The sequence below is a fragment of the Plutella xylostella genome, chromosome 15 (assembly GCF_932276165.1).
Source record: "Plutella xylostella chromosome 15, ilPluXylo3.1, whole genome shotgun sequence".
NCBI classification, from domain to species: Eukaryota; Metazoa; Arthropoda; class Insecta; order Lepidoptera; family Plutellidae; genus Plutella; species Plutella xylostella.
This window is the reverse complement of record NC_063995.1, coordinates 8,081,465-8,100,753: the sequence shown is the minus strand read 5'-3', so window position 1 is coordinate 8,100,753 and position 19,289 is coordinate 8,081,465. Positions and strand designations below refer to the sequence as shown.

The following is a 19,289-nucleotide window of genomic DNA, read 5'->3' as shown; positions in this document are numbered from 1 at the left end:
GTCAAAACCGGTCAGAAATTGATGCCCTAGACACGGTTGGAGAGCTCTTGTTGGCAGAAACCACCTGAATGGTGAATGGTGGTGCTGAATGATGGTCAGATGACATTAGCAACCTTGTGGTGAAACAATGAACTGGAGCGGCACCGAACTGAAAATGTTGAAAAACTTGGCATACATACTATGAGACCCATTTGATGACTGATATAAGCAAAGTTCAGACTGATTATTGTGATAGTTGATAACTAAGAATACCTAATATGCTTTTATGGTGTGTGAAATAGTATGCTTTTTATAATTTATTCATTAAAAGTTTAATAAATGTTTTACTTACCTAAAGAAAATATTATATTTTTATAACCATTTAAAATAGTTGTAAGTACATGCTAGTATACCCACTTATTTTTTTATAGTTAGTGTGTAGTTGATAAATAATAAAGCCTGACTAGGGTTTGTCACTGTAGTGAAAAGATTAGTCGCTGACTACCCGGTGTGCCGGATGCATTCAATGTACAGTTTATATGATTTACACTTCATGAACTCCACATTTAGCATTCAAACTATTCAATTAGCCACTTCATCTCAGTTAGTGTGTTGTTCACGTGTTGTTGATAAATCATAAAGCCTGACTAGGGTTTGTCGCTGTGGTGAAGGATTAGAATGAGTCGCTGACTGCCCGGTGTGCCAGATGTATTCAATGTACAGTTTATATTATTTACATTTCGTGAACTCTATATTTAGCATTCAAACTATTCAATTAGCCACTTCATTACCTACATACTTTGACGTGAATAGGCAAACTTAAAGTATAAGTATTTGAGACAACTGAAAATCTGTGGTTTGTTCCTAAGGGCAAACATATGCGCTGAGTTGCTTCCCTTTTGGTCTGCTTCAACACACACTTTTCGCCTCTTAATTTAAGTGTACAAATGTTTAAGTGGAACAAATTAATGTCTATCTATCTAACTTATTAGCACATGTCAGCGACAGGATTTGAATCCACATCTCTTCCGTGAGGGGCGGGGGCTTACCCGTCTGAGCTAACACCGCTACACATAAGTAATATGATATATTATATAATTTTAGTCAAATAAAAAGAGGATGTGTGTTTTGACAAATGTTGTTTTTAAAGCATTTTCAACGGGTTATTAGAGTCCCGGATCATCCTTCCTATAAGTATTATAGTAATTTTCCTTTCCTGCATCTCTTCTTGTAGAGCAAGGATGAAATTAACAAAAACTAAACAAATAATAATTGGTGTCACATGTTATCACCACCTTCGAATTTGAGTGATAAAATGCTACCTAAACAAATGTCAAACTGAGACAAGTGTGGAAAAATTGGTACACCCATGTTAGGAAATAAGACAAATCTTCCAATCTCGCTGTCAAAATTGTAACTCACATCTTGTAGTGATTATTTCGTGTTGGCCATGTTAGCGTTTGTGAGGACAACTGGTATCACACAATTTGTTGCAACTAGCTGTCATTTATATCTTGTCGCAGCCATACTGTGCTACGCGTGCAGTGTCAAGTGTGACTAGAAACAAGTGTAGCGTTGATGTTCATTTACAATTACGACAGTTATTGCTTGTAAGCGAGCTCATTATTGTACTTTATATAATATTGGTATGAATTAAATTTATTGATCGCACTGACAGTAACACGTCAAAGTAGATTTTATTGTACTTATTGATTGTAAGTAGAGTTTTATTGAGTTCGTTGAGATATTGAAAACAACGCCAAATAGTGTTCTCACGATGTCCTAGCCGGCTGTAACAAAACAAAACCCTTGTTGCGACTAAATAAAAAAAACATAGAATTTACACTTGCATTTATGTAAATAAACACACCCTTCTTAGGCTCTTCCTACATATCAATGAATGCGCTTGAGCGAAATAGAACAAACACACTGAACAGAATTGGGTCAATAGTTACAATAGTGAGGGGTGCGAGTTTAATTAAGAGAAATATGGTAGTTCTGGAAACCGTTTCAGGGCACGGAATGCTGAAGAAATGTAATAGGTACAGTCAGTAAAAGAAATATGTATGCCACCCTAGGGCAAACCGTTTAATCCTAAGACTTAGTGCCAATTTCTCTGTAGTCGGTTATCTAACCGGCAGGGATTGATTTATAAATTAAACGTCATCTCCATATAAAATTCATGACAGATGTGTCAAAAGTCAACCACTACTTCCTGGTTATGCTCTAACCGACTATGGAGAAATTGGCACTTAGTAGGTATAATATTTATACGAGTTTTAGTTTTTTTATTTATTTAGGATTTTTTTAAATTAGCTAACATAAATAAATAAGAATAAGGTTAAAATAAATAAATAAGTTTGATAAAAAAATAAGGTAGTTTGTCTCCAGCCCTCCTCTTATCTTACCATGTAGTACGCGTATGTATATAGGTACCTATCTCCTGAATCTAATCTATTGTCATCCTTAAGGCGAAGTACACTTACTAGTAATAGAGGTAAACGGTTCAAATAGACCCATAGAATTAATTAACCTATCCATTATGAGGCGGCCGGACTCATTAAATAGCTTTGTCGTCAGGATCGGAGTCCCTCCGTTCAATTGTCAATTCATGTTTTATTAATGGAATATCATTGGGTTAAGCTCAGATTGAATTACCTCTTCGTAACTGCGCAAATCCCTGTGCTAAGTAGGACACATGGAATCGTTTAGAAATAGGTTAGGTACATTACATACTGCCGGTTATATGAATGAGAACGTCAAGTTAATTATTTTCTGTATCGTCAACTCTAGGCCGTATGCAAAAGAAAGCTTCTATTCTATTCTATTCTCTGTGGGGGTGTACGTACCTGCGCCTGGCTCTCTCGAGTGGAACCTTTGTAAATGTCCCCAAGGTCTAAACTGCCATCCTAAGCTTGGACCATTTTCCACCACGCTGGTCCACTGCGGGTGGGTGGGTTCACATATTATGATATCCTAAATCTAGATGCGCATGTTTCCTCACGATGTTTTCCTTCACCGTAAGACCGATTGTAGACATTGTACTTAAATTCAAAGAACTCATTGGTACATGTCAGCACCGGGATTCGAACTCGCATCTCTGGCGTGAGAAGCTGGCGCTTACCCGACTGAGCTACCACCGCTCTATTTTTTCACACATTGAGTATGAATGGTCACCAGAGTCCGCGTTGTTCTATGTTTTCATATATAAAGTACTTTACAGAACCAGCGGCAGCGCCTATAAGCGTAGAAAAAAGATCCATGTAAAGTAAGCGCTTATAAGATTCTAGTTTTCTTTCTGTATACAGCCTTAACTCTGACAAGAACGAACTACACCTACATATAAATGTAATTATAGCTAACCATATTCATTCCATATAAGGATTTTTTTTTATATTCTGTACTAAATCCTCAAATATTAGGTGTAGGTTCAAAATTGAAGTCATTTAACTTTTAAGACGACAACAGTACCTTACAGTAACTTCAAAGTTGATGCAAACCCTATCGTTTCGTCCCTAAGTTATATAGGTATTTTATAAGTTATAGAGCTTCCACCATGCTTCCACTATGTTATTGTATTTTTGACGTTTCCTTATGTCTAGTATAAGTTAAGTTGGTTTTCCTTTGCAGTCATCAAATATGTATGGGATTTCGAATGTAACAAAACCAATAATATAATGGACAGTATAGTTTATAAACAGATAGATCTACTAGAATGTTTCACTTACAGTGCCCTTGTGCTAATACACGCTGGTTCCCACGAGAAGCACGAGCGGGCCACATGTGGGCCACAAGGAAGCCCCTGGGGAAACTGGGCCTAACTCCGATGCATGCTCCGATTTTACTCTGGGCTCAAGATATTCGAGCATGTAAATATAGGTAATGAAATGTTGTTACGAATGGTTTTGTATGCTAGTTTGGCTAGACGGTGATAAACCACTCACCGTGAATGCTATTTATTGGGCCGATATCATATTACGAAGTATTGAAAAAGTGATGAGAATTAAGATGTAGACTAGTATGGCAAAAGGGGGAGACTTAGGAGGTCAGTTATTACTAGCGTCTTTTATCGGGTGTCATTGCGTAGTCTTCCTAAAAGTGGGAGTAGGTCCTCAGTTCCCACAGTTTCTGCCCAGTTTGTTTATTCGCTAGGAAAATAAACAAATGTGACGCACGCGGTACTGATGATCTGTAACTGTACATTATATATATGTATATAAAGTATGTTGCAAAAGTGATACAAAAGTTAAAATGTGTGTCTTCTACAGGTAAGCATCCACCTCGTATTCAGTATTCTTTGTATAGAAATTCACACAAGTACCTACGTACACTTCATCGGCTTTGTTTCTCCACATTCAATATTATGACAATCCGTTAAATGCGATAAGTACGTACGATACCGATAGATGAATGCTTTCCTTAAATCTTTACAATTATTATTATGTAGGTATGTTGCAATGGATCTCTAGAAACGCCCGCATAATGCCAAGCAGTACCTATTCCGAAAATACATATTTCGCCGTCTAGCAGAGCTAATATTGGTTTGTAATGTGCATACAACTCGTATGATGTCACCCTGTGTCCCGACGTGACGGTTGTGGATAAACAATGAGACACTAGACACAAATAGGGGGTAATATCTGTTAGTTTCACACCCGAGATCATCAAGTTAAACAGAACTTTAGTATGTGATTTGTTTAGTTTGAATTAATAAAAAAATGAGCCACATTAACAACACAAGGGTTACATGTAGGTAGTTGTTTCTTTCCAGGGAACATTTTTTCTACTCGTTATTATAATTATTTTGCCTGAAATGTTTTTATTTTATTAGTCAGGTACTTACTTAGATTAGATAATAATGATTTAAGTACCCATAAACACCTATATCATATATAGGTATATATAGGTACTTAAATCATTATTGATTCGAACACAAAAATGTGATTTTATTCAAACGCAGATATGCTAATATGTGTTTTGTATTATTAATTGTAAGTTTTATGCTAATTAATGTAAGTCAGAACATTTGAATTCGCACATTTTATTTCCAAATCGCAGTAACACATTCGCGGCGATTGATTTATCAACATACAATATTTAAAAAAACAGTTGTTTAAACGAGTCTCTATTCCAATTAACGCAAATAGTAGATGAATATTTCGCGTTTCACACTAAAACAGGAACCGGTCTGTCGGGAACCCATAAAGCACTGTTTTAGAGATCCACTCGTTCCATTTTTATACAAACTCATTCATAATACATTCTGTGTAAAAATTATCGGGATCAGATCAATAAAACAATATTTTTTTGCTATTCATCCAAATTTATTTTATCAACTTCAAAATGAGAACTTGTTGATCTAATCTGATCCCGATAATTTTTACACAGAGTAGTATCTCTATCTACGTATTGGTTAATTTTAATTTAAACGTACCGAGAACAGATCAATCTTTAAAAAATACAATACTTAGACAATTATTTAAACTTTACGGACTATGAATTTCATTTGTAAACCACTGCTGTGCTCAAAGTCTATTGCGTCGTTTTAAGGTGGGTACTGACCAACGTTACGGACTGTAATGTAGAGAGCAAATTTATACCTACGATGGCAGATCTACAATATCTTATCTGTGAACAAGGAGGAGTCACTCCAAGTTTGGCCAAAGATCTATTTCAGACATAGTCGGTAAGCTGCTTCAGCAATTATGTACCTATGTGGAAGAGATCGGCTTTAGTAGTACCTTGTAGGATATACTAGAGACTAGAGTATACCATTACAATAAATAAGTACTTGTATAGGCACGGAATTACATATTTCTTTGCATCAACAAGTATTTTATTCAACATGTCTTTCTAGGGGAGGAACGTGACTCTTTTTATATGTGCCTAAGCATGTACAAAACAGTGCGTTAAGTTTTTATAGTAAAAAGCAGCGAATGTCTGCTAACTGCCAACACATACAGCCGCCGCATACCACGAAGGGTTCTCAGGCAATTTCTAATGTAACTTGAAAGTGTGTAACCTCTTTGCGGGTCCAGTGCAGTCCAGACCCCGATACGGAACCCGGGAACATGGAACAGGCTTCAAGCTGAACTCCCAAAAAGGTAACTTGTGTGGGGCGCTTCCGAACTGAGGCAATAATTTAGATCCGTCAGCAATTAAGTACCTACATATTTGTTTTTATTACTAAAGCTGTTCAGCTTTATTAGCAGCTATAGGTACTTAGATTAGAGGTACTTATAATATACATAGCTAGCTGGAAAACTTTGATGACAGTGAATTGTAGTGTTTTCTCCACATTTACACTCCACCAATCCTCAATAAAGGATCAATGACTAACTAACAAAATATTAATAGCCACTATTAATATCATATCCAAACGAAAGGTCTGACTGGTCCAAACACAAGTTAGAAATGTACCAAGTTGCGACAGGTAGTAAAAAGGAGCCGCCATTTTTTAAAACATCCGAATCGTTTAAACGAGAATGACACACGGCGACACAAGGTGCCACTTTTTTTTCGTGTTATTATATTTTTTTGCCTGTCTGTAATTATTACTGTCGCTATTCTTAATCGCTTTTTGTCGGTCTGTCCCGATCAGTCAAGACTTAATTAGTCTTAAATCAATCGTCTTAATTGATGCTTGTTTTGTAGAACAGCTTTGCGTTAGTGTTGTTAATGTGTGGTGTGGCGGTGGCACCGTGCAGCGTTTAGCGTTGCTTCCATTTTCTACTCTTATACGACAGTACAGTATAATTATATTGAAAAAAAAACACAGCATAAATTACGTTATAAAGAGTAAGCACAATATGGGGCCTTATCGGTAAAAGCGATCACTTCTAGATTAGTCTATGCTTCTAGGCATTGAACCTTTGGGTGAATCTTATTTGCCTGCGTCAAAATAATGTATTGACGACTGGCTATCCTTCAGTGGCAAAAGCTTCGTGATCACAAAATGTGGCTCAGGTTCATGAAAAATCGCTATACCCGATGAGACAGTTTCTTTGTAAGTAAGTATATCTAAAGTAAGTATATCTCTAGTAAGTAAGTATATGTTGGTGGCAGTAAGATTATTTAGAAATTTTATCACGATAAATACCTACTATAATTGGTAGATATACCTTTCTAAATATCAATTTTAATATTCACAAGATTGGGACAGGAAGTTAATTTGATCCGATAGCCTCCGCTGATGACATCCTTTAGCTAAACCTGGCACACTTCCTGTGGGTAGCGGTATAATGGTCACTAAATGAATGATATGCATGAAATAATGTAAGTACTTTAAAATATTATAAATTGTTACTAATACTTTATACTTAAAACATAAATTAATTAATAAAAATAACTAAGTAGTAGGCCTATCACAGGTTCACGGGTTTACGGTGTGGTAAGTTCGATACTATATTTTCTATACTTACTAAACAAACATAATGGAAAAAGAAGTGTCACTTTTAGAACTAACATAGGACATTGGGAATTTTGTATGGCAATTAGCTCCGCTTTTTAAAAAGTCGCGAACTTTTAAATCATAGTGTTACCAACCAGATTCAATATTCTGAAGTTATTTTAATTCAAAACAATGGGAAAAGATACATTACGACGATACGCAATGTAAACGGAGGTTCGAAAATTTTGTAATCGCCATATAGGAAGGCCTATTACTATAACAAAATTTGTCATTAATCCTACATGAAAGCTGTAGGTAAGTAAGTACCTAACTATATTAACCGCGTGCAGGCCGAAAAAATAAATAGGCGATCAATTGAATTTATAGTGAAAAAAATTACGGCCGCAATATCTCCTCATAACTCATAACCTGTGGTAGGTCCGAGTTTGATCTGATAATATATTTTTCTTAACTGTACGAATATAATTTACTAACATAGACTAAGAATACATTGTTACTAACACAATTTATGGATTGTACTATCTTAAATAAAAAAAAACTGAACGGTTATACTGTTGCGGCTCCCCAGGTTCTGCAGCGCGTCAGCGATGTTCGCCGACTCCCGCACGGACGGCTTCCACGCGATACTGCGCAAGAGAGCAGCATCCATGATGCAGCGTATCCGGTGCAGCCAGGGGCGTATTTACCCTAGGGCTAAAATGGCTACAGCCCGGGGCGGCAGGCGGCGAAGGGCGGCCCAGGGGCGGCCGGTAGGCCATGGTCTGAGGGCGGCACCACAGTCGCAAAGGTTGGTACAAACGGTATAGCCCCACTTGCAAAGATTGTCCTTGCAGCAGCCTACCTCTGCTCGCAACCGATTTAGAGTCTTCCAAATATGCCAGGGGAGACTGTTACTGGGAGCAAGTTTTTCCTCTAGAAGAAGGAAAGGATCCTGGGGCTGCTTTTCCTCCCAGAGCCTTAGCCTTGCGTTTTGTTTGCAGAGCATAATACGGCAGGGTATTCGGATTCTTTCACCGTGTCAGCGGTTCGCTTGTGGAACCAGTTATCATTGCATATAAGGCAATCGCAGCCCATAGAAACCTTTAAGTCTAAGGTTCGTCTGCACTACCTCCAGAAGCAGAACAATCAGCAGCAGATCTAATAAATAGTTTATCTGTTTTTGTTGTAGTATTATTAGTATCGTATGTGTGACGATGATATTATTATTTTTTGTTATAGTAACTAAATATTTAAATTATGTATGTAGGTATATTTTTTACGTTTATTTTATAATATTATGTACGAGTAAGTATATATTCTAGTGTTTAACAAAATATATATTAACCAAAATTAAACTGCCCTCATTGTCTTTCGCACTACCTATCATTTTCTCCACAACGCCCAAGTTTAACTGGAAGAGAATGCTTTTAGCATTAAGTTCGCCTATGTACAAATTAATTTATGTGCAATAAAGAATTTAATAATAATAATAATGGTCGGTAGGTACTCTACACTGACTACTATTTCTGTTTTCTTTCATTCCTTGATGGGGCGGAAAACTAGAGGAGCCCAGGGCGCGCAATCTTTCAATACCTACGCCCCTGGGTGTAGGTGCAGCTCCAACTGTATTCAGAACACACTCTGCAATCGTTATGATTCCCCAATATGGCAGCACTGGGTGGCCTTGCATGTTTAATTTAAGTTTCTATGTTGTTTTTACTTTGTTTTAGTCATTTAATATTGTTTTTGTTTTGTTTTTTGTACCTGTCTTACTATTCTTTATATTTTAAGAAATTTATGTAACTAACTTTTTATGGACTTACAGTCTGCAATAAATGATTTATTATATTATTATTATTATACGAGTATTAAGAAATTAATAATTCATTGTATTAGATACGAAATGATTATAGGTGAGCAATTTAAATTGACAAAACTTAAATTTAGAAAACATGAAAACCAATTAGTAGTTAGGTATACTACATATGTCGGGAGTAGATTGTTCCCAAATAAAATATGAACGATTTTCGGAATCAAAAGGTATTGAATTTGACACGAATTACTTCGTTTTGACTTCGCTATAACCCCACGATCAATAGATTCGCACGCAACTGATAAGTAAATCCACCTGTTCCAACACCTCATGATCAGTTAAGAATGATCCCGGAAAACCTTGAAAGGACTTCGAGCTCGCATTTCTCTTTCAACACTATATTTAGCCCGGTATTTCTGGAGACCGGTTCCCGCGTACTTTGCAAAGTTATTCAACTTTGAGCTTGTCTTTTGTGAATTTATAATGATAATAAAAGCGATGTAATCATACTCTCATATTGTAGACTCTCATATATATATATGTATAGAACGTGTATTATTTAAGACGTAGGTTAGGACGTTAAGTAGGTACTAAAAGAAAAGCTACACGTAACCGATCTACATTTTGAAATGTTTTTTTTTTATATGAACAGTTAGGGTTGAAGCTTAGATAGTTTTAAGAAAGCAATACAAAGAAAATATTTAATCGATATTTATTATTTATTATATACGTACATTGAAAGGAGCAAGAATATTTTAACACATTTTTGACTGAAGGGCTCTTTCTGGAGTGGTTGCTTATCCTCGCTGCGTAATGGAAAAGCCGTGTCGAACTCTAAGTCTGGCCTTATGTGAAACTAGGTAAGTACATTAGATTTATGTATGGAATTATTGACCATAATTATGTGTATGGGGAATAGGGAATAAAGCGACTGCCGGCTTTTAATCATTACAATTCTAATTCGCTGGTTAGAAAGCACGCTATAAATCAGTTTTTTGTCTACTAAATAAGTAATTAATTATTATAGGGGAAAAGGGGTAGTAACTGGCCACTTAAGCACCTTGGCCACTTTACGTGTGTGCTCCGTCTAAATGCATGATCTGATTTAGGTGATTTATATATCTAATGATTCACTAGATCCTGTTGATTGTTTTTATGATCAATTTAATAATCAATAAGAACTATTTATTTAAATATCTTTATTTAAATGAAAACTATCACTTTTGTGTAGTAACTGGCCACAAATTTTAGTAACTGGCACCCTTATTTTGCAGTAACTGGCCACCTAATATAATTAACTAAAATGACAAGTTTTAACCTTATAACTACTGCAAACATTATAAAAAACCTATTATAATTAATGTGTTATGACGTAGTATATGTGTTAACACTTAATAATGAGAAATACCTTGTATTTCTTAACAAATAAACAGTTCATCGTCATCATTACGTCCCCACCTGCCGGGGCACGGGTTTCCTTCCAATGAAGGAAGGATTTTCTAACAAAATTTAATATAAAAACAAAAAAACTTCTACAATTCAATACCCTTTCAATGTTATTAGTGTAACAACGTCACAATTCACATATTATTATGACAAAAATAAGTTTCTTATCTTTAAATCATCGCAAATCTTTATTAACAATCAAATTGAATTATTTCAAGTTTATATTAAGTCAAATCCTTAAATCTTAGCTTCTTCTTGAACTAATTTTAAGATAGTATAAAATACAACTTGCTACATACAACGCACGGACACTGAGAGAGGACGAGAATATGGTGTAACACGAGGTAGAGCTGGGCAAAAAAATAAGGACATCTTAAAGCTATCGGAGAGCGATGGTAGCTCAGTCGGGTAAGCGCCCGCTTCTCACGCCAGAGATGCGGGTTCAAATCCCGGTGCTGACATGTACCAATTAGTTCTTTTGACTTAAGTACAATGTATACCATCACTCTTACGGTGAAGGAAAACATCGTGAGGAAACCTGCATGTCTAGATTTTGCACATCTAGATATGTGATCCCACCAACCTGCAGTGAAATGCCAGCATGGTGGGAAATGGTCCAAGCTTAGAAAGGCAGTTTAGACCTTGGGGATATGCACAAAGGTTCCATTCGAGGGAGCCAGGTGCAGGCACTGACACCCCCACACAGAATAGAATAGAATAGGGCTATCGGAAATCCTTAGAGAGGGACACGATAACCCTGAAGTCTGACCACATGCTCTACCATCGGGAGGGTAACCAACTGTCCCAAGGTGGCGTAGGATTTCTCGTCAACAAGACCCTTGTCAGCAACGTAGTGGAGATCAGTAGTGTGTCGAATCTGGTAGCGTACCTTGTACTTAAACTAACCGAGAGGGATTCCTTGAAGGTCGTACAGGTATATGCACCAACCTCGACACACTCTGACACAGAAGTCGAAGCAGTATAGTTACGAAGATATCTCTAGGGCTATCAAGTGTACTGCTAAGACCCAATACACCATTGTGATGGGGGACTTCAACGCCAAAGTGGGAGTACAAGAATGCAAAGAATTGAGGGTAGGACCCCATGGTTTTAGCAGCAGAAATCGGAGAGGACAAATTCTTGTTGACTTCCTCGAATGAGACAGACCAGAATGGGCTATACTTGATGAATTCTTTCTATGACAAACATCCCCGGAGGAAGTGAACATGGTCAAGCCCCGATGGTGTAGGACGAAAAATGAAATCGACTTAATTATGACTGACAAGCGGCACATATTCAGAGATGCCTCAGTGATCAATAGATTTTAAACTGGGAGTGATCACCGACTTCTTGGAGGCACTCTGAATATCAACTTCTGGAGAGAAGACGACTGATGAAGCAGGCCCTTCGTCCCACGCTGCACCAAATTGAAGTTGGCATGGCAACACCAGCTTCCAAAGAGAACAACAGAGCCGATTCGAATCGCTGCTAACCACTACGGATATTGACGAGGATACAGTCCAAATAGTGAAGACTGTTTGTGGGCTGGGCCACCATTATCTTGAAGAGATTTTAGCATATATCCTGAAACATAAAATAGTTCTCAGTAACTGGCCATGTAGTAACTGGCCACTAGAATACCTATGCCAGTTACTACTAAATATTGAACGATTTTTACAAAATTTATACCACAGAAAATGCTATTTAAAACCAAGGTAATAAGCTGTATTTTAAGTTAATTTACTTGCAAGTAGCAAATTGGGGTAACTGGCATAGGGGGGCCAGTTACTAAAAATACTATAAAACTGGAACCAGTAACTGGCCAAGTCGAAAAATGCAATAAAAAATCAAATTAAGGATTAAATCAGTACAAATTATGATTGCTTAGCTCAAAATCTATCGTTGTCACTATTTAAAGTCACTCACAGAAGCTGGGGACAAAAAATATCGCCTCTCGAAATAATGTCTTCGCTTAACGTTTTCTTAGCGCACAACCATTTTATCAGATGCACTGTCGCCGACTGTCAGAAAATTGCGGGTATTTTGAAGACCAATCCTTCAAGCGGAATGAGTGTGAACTAAAATGAACGACAACTTACTAATGGTTAGTGTCAAGCTGTAACAGATGGCGTACTGTCATCGTGTTTCTTATTTTAGGCGAATAAAAAGCTGTGTGGCCAGTTATTGGGGGTGGCCAATTTCACCAATGTTTACTAATCGAAATTCTTGAAACGTTTAAAGGAAAGTGACCGCATCCGATCCGTTCTGACAGCTATTCCCAGAAGTGGGGTGCATTCTTGTGATCGACCTACATCGCGGCGATGCGACCTGACAGCCTACCTGTCCTGTCCCGCATTCCTCATAGATTCTCCATCCTTCCTTTAATCCCCCAATTTAAGGTATTACCGACATATTACAGTCGCGAGCAATTAAAAAGATCCTGTGAGAACAGCACCAAATTAATCCTACTTTATTTATACCTACCGGATTATTTAAACCTTAATGAAGAGAGATAGATAATTTCTTTATGAATCGGCATTTTGTTAGTGAAACTTTTTCTTGAAGGTTCCACACGAGAGAGGCACTACAGAGGGGCAAAGGATGGGCCATCTATCGAACTAACAGTTATAAAGGGCAAAAGAGAAATTACTTTCGGGTAAGTAGGTACATAAAAGCGAAACCTCATAAGTTAGGTAGTCCACCGTCCATTATACTGTGGTCATTCTCAGAAAGGTTGAATAGGAAAAAACAGTAGTTCTCTTCCATTGAACAGTCTCCTTGCTGTAATTAAAAAATGCCGTCATTGTTAAAATTGCTTTCAACTGTTGGTGGTTGTGAATGAATTTTATGTATAGGCGGAAGGTAGACTTTTGTTCTTTAAATTAAAGGGTCTGTTTACAACCGATAATTTGTTAACAATGATAGCTGAAAAATCTAATGAATAAGTAAATACAGGGTGGCCCTGTAAGTATTGGTCCAGCCAAACGGAATAAGGTGATAGGCGACAATAATTACCAACAAATAGTTACATCACAGCATTCCCTTGTACCACTAACAAAAGAGTTATGACACTTTTTAGGAAACCATGATAGAGCTTTGTATTTTCCTGTATTTTCCCCATGAATCTGCCAATTTTGATTGCTTATCTGCATTGAGTATCGAGTCCGCGTTGTTCTATGCTTATGCAGCATTTAAAAACTAGATAATAATTAAATTAGTCAATTTTCATTTATAAATAAAATTACTGCTGCACACACCTGCATACCTAGTTAGATAAATGTATTTAAGGTACTGTATACTTAAACGTGATACATGAAACACTATGCGTATGCCATTACGTTAACAGACCATCGCTTAAAAGAATGGATACCTTTATCCATTTGAACCGACCGCGATAACGTGCCTAGTAATTTGTACAAATACCCGTGTAATTTACACATCCTTAAGTGTTATTACAAGATAGACATTCCCCAGTGTGAGAAACACTTATTAAGGTAGGTACTTCAAGTAAGTAATTTGTGGGAATTTTGCGGCTTTTTCTTAAGGGGTTGTATTGTAACTATCATAATTCGAACAGCAGGATTGTAAGACATTGGATTCGGTCGAAGACTCAGTAGGTATAAAATACGCAATAATATCTGCGTGTTTGTTTTGAAGAAAATGACAGTTTTGTGAGAATTTTATCATCGTAATTAGTCCGCAATGACTACAAGTGACGACCGAATGGCGTAGTGGTTAGTGACCCTGACTACAGAGACGAAGGTCCCGAGTTCGATTCCCGGCTGGGGCAGATATTGGTTTAAACACAGATATTTGTTCTCGGGTCTTGGATTTGCGCGTAAAATGGCAATAGGCCCGCCCCCTATTACATTGGGACTAACATAACACTGGCGAAAAGTGGGTGCAGCAATGCACCTCTGTCTACCCCGCAAGGGTGTACATTAGTACAAGGTGTGAGTGTTTATATAATAAAAACATTAGTCCGCAAGCGTCCACTGCTGCACAAATGCTTTTTCTAAGTAGCGCCAGACCACTGTCTCCGGTCTTCCACTACGCCAGTGGTGCACGTGGCTGGACGAGGAAGGCCTTGCTAGCTAGCTCCTTTTATAGCACGGTGATCGAATTCAAATTGGGATCGGACATTTAGGAAGTAATTACCTAGCGTAAAATTATTTATAAATTAAATACTTCATAGTACTTAACAAAAACATTAGCTCCGATTATCAAAAAAGTTGACAGACGCTCTCAGGCGAACTAATTTGAACGAACGAAGTTATTGGGGTTACCTTTTACGAAGAAAGATGCTCGGGATGTTTGTTCCTTCGACCAAATGAGTTCGCGATACACCTGCAGGACCATGCCTTAATTCATCTGATTGAGCGGTGCGCGGTGGTGTTAATTTTACCGTTACGAAAAGCTGTTATTTTGAACACCATTATGAGGAAAGAAAACATTTGCTCAACTTGGGTGTCGGACAAAATATCTCAGCCAAAGAATGAAAAAAAAAAACAAGTTCGTCCGCAAGGATATTAGCATGCTAATAGGAACTAATACTGGTGATATTGTCATCGTTATACCTTCATACATTGACCCAGGTGAACTTCCATAGATGGTCTCTGCGCATTTAAGAAAATTATGAAGTGACCGGCCTAACAGGATTACCTACATAATTGGGAACAAGGAATACCTAGATATTTCAGAAATTTTCTTTTCTTTCTTTCTTATCTAAAAAGAGTAGATATAGCTTGCCAATGCCATGTATGTGTTCATTCTGTGATAATTTCGTAAGTAACCGAAGTACGAAAGGTTCTATATATTTATGTAACTATATAAAATTCATAGATATAAGTACGAAAGGTTCTATCTATTTATGTCAGTATATAAAATTCATAGATATATGTATATGTAAATCAGTAAAACTCCAATATAAATTCACTCACTTTAAGCTTCGTATAAACAAGGACGGAAACCGTAAATTTGTAATTTTCAGAATCCTTAAACATGGATATTTGCTAATATCTTTGCACAGCTGGCGTCCTGGCTTATCCTTTATCAAAGTCAGCTTATGTGCCAGAAGCCTTCAGTAGTCTCCGATCTATTCAGATATGACGAAAGGCTAACGACCTCATACACATATAGGTATGTACGTATGTATCTATAGGTATTATACTTATAATAGACCTATACATAGATACCGTACCTGTACGTATCTACTGGTGCTGTGCCAGATAACAATAAGTAGGTATTAACTTTTATCAAGTATGTTAGTAGAAATATGCTGAGTATTAAAGTTAGTACAATTTAAATAATGCAATTTATCAATGTCTTTATGCACAATCACGCACGCAAATCTGATCAACTGCATCTTATACATAAATAAATTCCAATTGGCACATTCTTTTTAAAAACTGGGTTAACGAGGGAATACATTAATGGTCGGCATAACTTAAGACGGGTAGGCAAATAAACTAAGCACCTAGTAGACAGACGGTCACTAACCCGGGAGGTAGAACGTAACTATATATTTAATCTAACCCAGCACATAGAAGTAAATAAACTAATATTATGACCCAGCATTACATTCCAACGAATGAATGAATGACCCGTGATTGTGGCGCCACTAATTCTACCAGGGATAACTATGACAGTTACAAAAAAACATGTTTGGCATTTAGTATAAGCAGTGGACCGAAGCGCTATTGTCATTCAATCGCGGCCATTGTCGGCGAGCCGGGGCTTTGTGGCGGCCGCTGGAGCCATAGCCGGACCCCGGGGACCCACCACTTGAATAATATTATTGGTATTAAAATAGAACTTATTCATACGGCTTAGGGACGCTGTAAAGTTTACGGCTTACAATAGAAAGCGAAACATTAGGGAATCGACACAAAGAATTTATTACTTAGTTAGTATCCCCTATATGCTGTCACAAGACTCACAAGACAAATGACCATTAGTACCCACTGATTCCCTATGCTTCAACTTCTTTGGACTATGCAGTTTCAGTCACTGGCGAATAGTCGAGAATGCAATCGCTTTGCCATGGAGCAGAGAGCTTGCATTGTCCGCAACGGATTGTGCTGATGTGTTATGGTTCTGTTATGTCTTATTGTTAACTTAGCACGTTTATGTCTTTAACCAGACCTTAGTCTATCATACCTACTGCTCGCCAACTGGTATCCGTAGATTCAATCGTCAGCTATACTAATGTTTGATAAGATGATTCTGGTTCCAGGAGATTACTGGGCCATTGTGATAAGAGCACTCAAATTAAATAAACAGGCACCGTATTTGTTTATGCAGATACAAAAAACAAATAGTTACTAGTAAGTAATGAATGAGCTAAGTATGTCGAAGGATTATCTAAAGCGGGTAGATTCATAGGGTAACAGTACCGGTTATCGGCCACTTAAGCGACTTGTTGACTTCAGAGTTAATTTCTATCATAATGCTGTGTGTCAAGATTTTCCAAAAAAATATCATTTGATCTTTCAATAGTCTAGTTTCATAAAACCTAAAGTTTATAGACATAGCAGTGATACATGATTTTAAAATATATATTTTTTATAAAAATAGCAAATATACCGGTTATCGGCCATTTTACCCAGTTATCGTCCACCAGTGCACTGGTTATCGGCCACCTAATTCACAGTAGAAAAACGAGTCTTATTCAGTAGTTCATAGGGTTTTTAAAAAACCAATTAAAATCTTAAGTCAAATTAGCTACTCTTGGCATTGGCATCGATAAACATTATCGGCCGTTTTATTATCTAATGGCCGGAATCAGGTTTAATTTTACCTATTTTCGGCCGCCTGCTTTTCAGACGGCCGGAATCAGGTGTAATTTTTACCTATTTTCGGCCGCTTATTTCGATGGCCGGAAACAGGTTTTGTTTTAACTGGTTATCGGCCGCTAAACATTCGCTATTTTTATAAGAACATATCTTTGAAACTATGAGGCATTCTGGCGGCCGGAATCTAGTTGTCAATTCGCAAAATTCTAGCTGTTCACTAATATATTGCAATCTATGTTAGTGCATTTAAGGTTTCCGCAATATAGGCAGAATTTAATGACTACAATATACCGGTTTCCGACCACCCGGCCGGAAACTAGATTTTGAAATAAATCGATAACCTATTGTCCGACCACCGAAAATATTACAAATTATGAAAAGGTTTGTTAGTTTAGGCAATTTAATATTGAAATTAAACATACTTTACAACACATAAACCCATTCAATCGCTAATAAAACAGTAGGAACACTTTAAAACTTACCTCTGAAAATCAATCCACCTGCTATTTTTTCTGCTAAATTTTCCACGCATCCACACACCAAATTTTGAAATGGTGACTGAGGGCTCAGTTCGCAAATTTCGAGGTCATGCCGTTGGATTATGAACCGTGATGTTCGCCCGGGTCGAATGGCGCGAAATTAGAAAGGAGATGTCTCAATACTATCCTATTATTCAAAATAATGTGCGAAGTGGCCGGAAAGGGGTAGTGGCCGGCAAACCGGTACGTTTACCCTATTTTCCACCTGCGTTTTTTTTTTGTCAAAATTTGACCTAGATCATGAATTACAGCCGAATGATTTATCATTACTTACTTATCATATTGAAATTAAATTCATCCCCTAGACTAGAGTGAGAAACGCATAACTACCTAACTACTTATATAAATATTTCCAAACTCACCGACAGTGCAGCTAAAAGTGCAAGGAGATCCTTCAACTCGAACGCTACTTTCCACCAAATCGAAGACACATTAAAAACTGGATTAACAGGGCACAGACAGTTTAAATTCAACTGAAACGTAACTGATAGTTGGAACCATGCACTCAGATAGTGATGAGAGATGAGTACAACGGGAAAGCGATTTACGTAAAGTTTTGGATGTTCGAAGTTGTCACGTTCGGTGAGGAGCAGACGAAACGTGCGGCTCCGAGGCCGCCGCGAGACTGGCCGCCCGTGGTCCTGCGCCCGCCGCCGCCGCCGCCGCCGCGCGTCCCGCTCACACACCACCATCTCCACAATCACCGGGAAAAAACCTGTGAATTCACCAGCATACCGTGTAGACGCCTCCCGAGACGGGATAGCGGCACAACGGCTCCTCAGACTCGCTTCACAAAGTAGTCGGTGTACAATGTGGACCCATCCTGTCGGAGAGGCGATTACGGACGCACAAATGATCATCGGTCGACCACAAACTGTTATTTCGGCACATTATCCTCTATCATTCTGGGCCTCGTAAAGTTGTTAGTTGGTACCTCTACCTCTGCAGGAAATGTAGCAGTGGGGGCTTTATCTTGGTGTGATGTTAGGAAATTACATGTCAGTAGTTGTTTAATGTTGTAGTTTTGTTATTCAAACTGGCTAATCTTTTCAACATGTAGACCAACTCTAGTCCAGGTCTTCATACAAATAGTACCGACCCGCTAAGAGGAAGAAGTTTATGCACTGGGCCTTAGCTTTTAAATAGTAATTTAAGAACTATTGTGCATTAATTGAGACTCATTTCCCACCGAACCGTACAGAGATTATACATAACATTCCAATATGAAACTGCCGGTAGGTACTTAACTACTTACCGATTTTGTATGACCATAATTTACACTCGAAGTTGCTATTTATGAGTTAAACAAACGAATTGACCATTTTAGC

At 37.6% G+C, this 19,289-nt stretch overlaps 1 protein-coding gene across 1 annotated transcript in view; it reads right to left on the bottom strand.

Annotated features, from left to right (window-relative positions):
- Positions 1-18,605, bottom strand: part of LOC105382473 (extracellular sulfatase SULF-1 homolog) — a 70,959-nt gene extending 52,354 nt beyond the window's left edge. Inside the window, exon 1 of the mRNA XM_038108038.2 lies at positions 18,324-18,605. The gene's annotated coding sequence lies outside the window, so the exon portion shown is untranslated. The remainder of the gene's footprint in view (positions 1-18,323) is intronic.
- Positions 18,606-19,289: the final 684 nt, after the last annotated feature.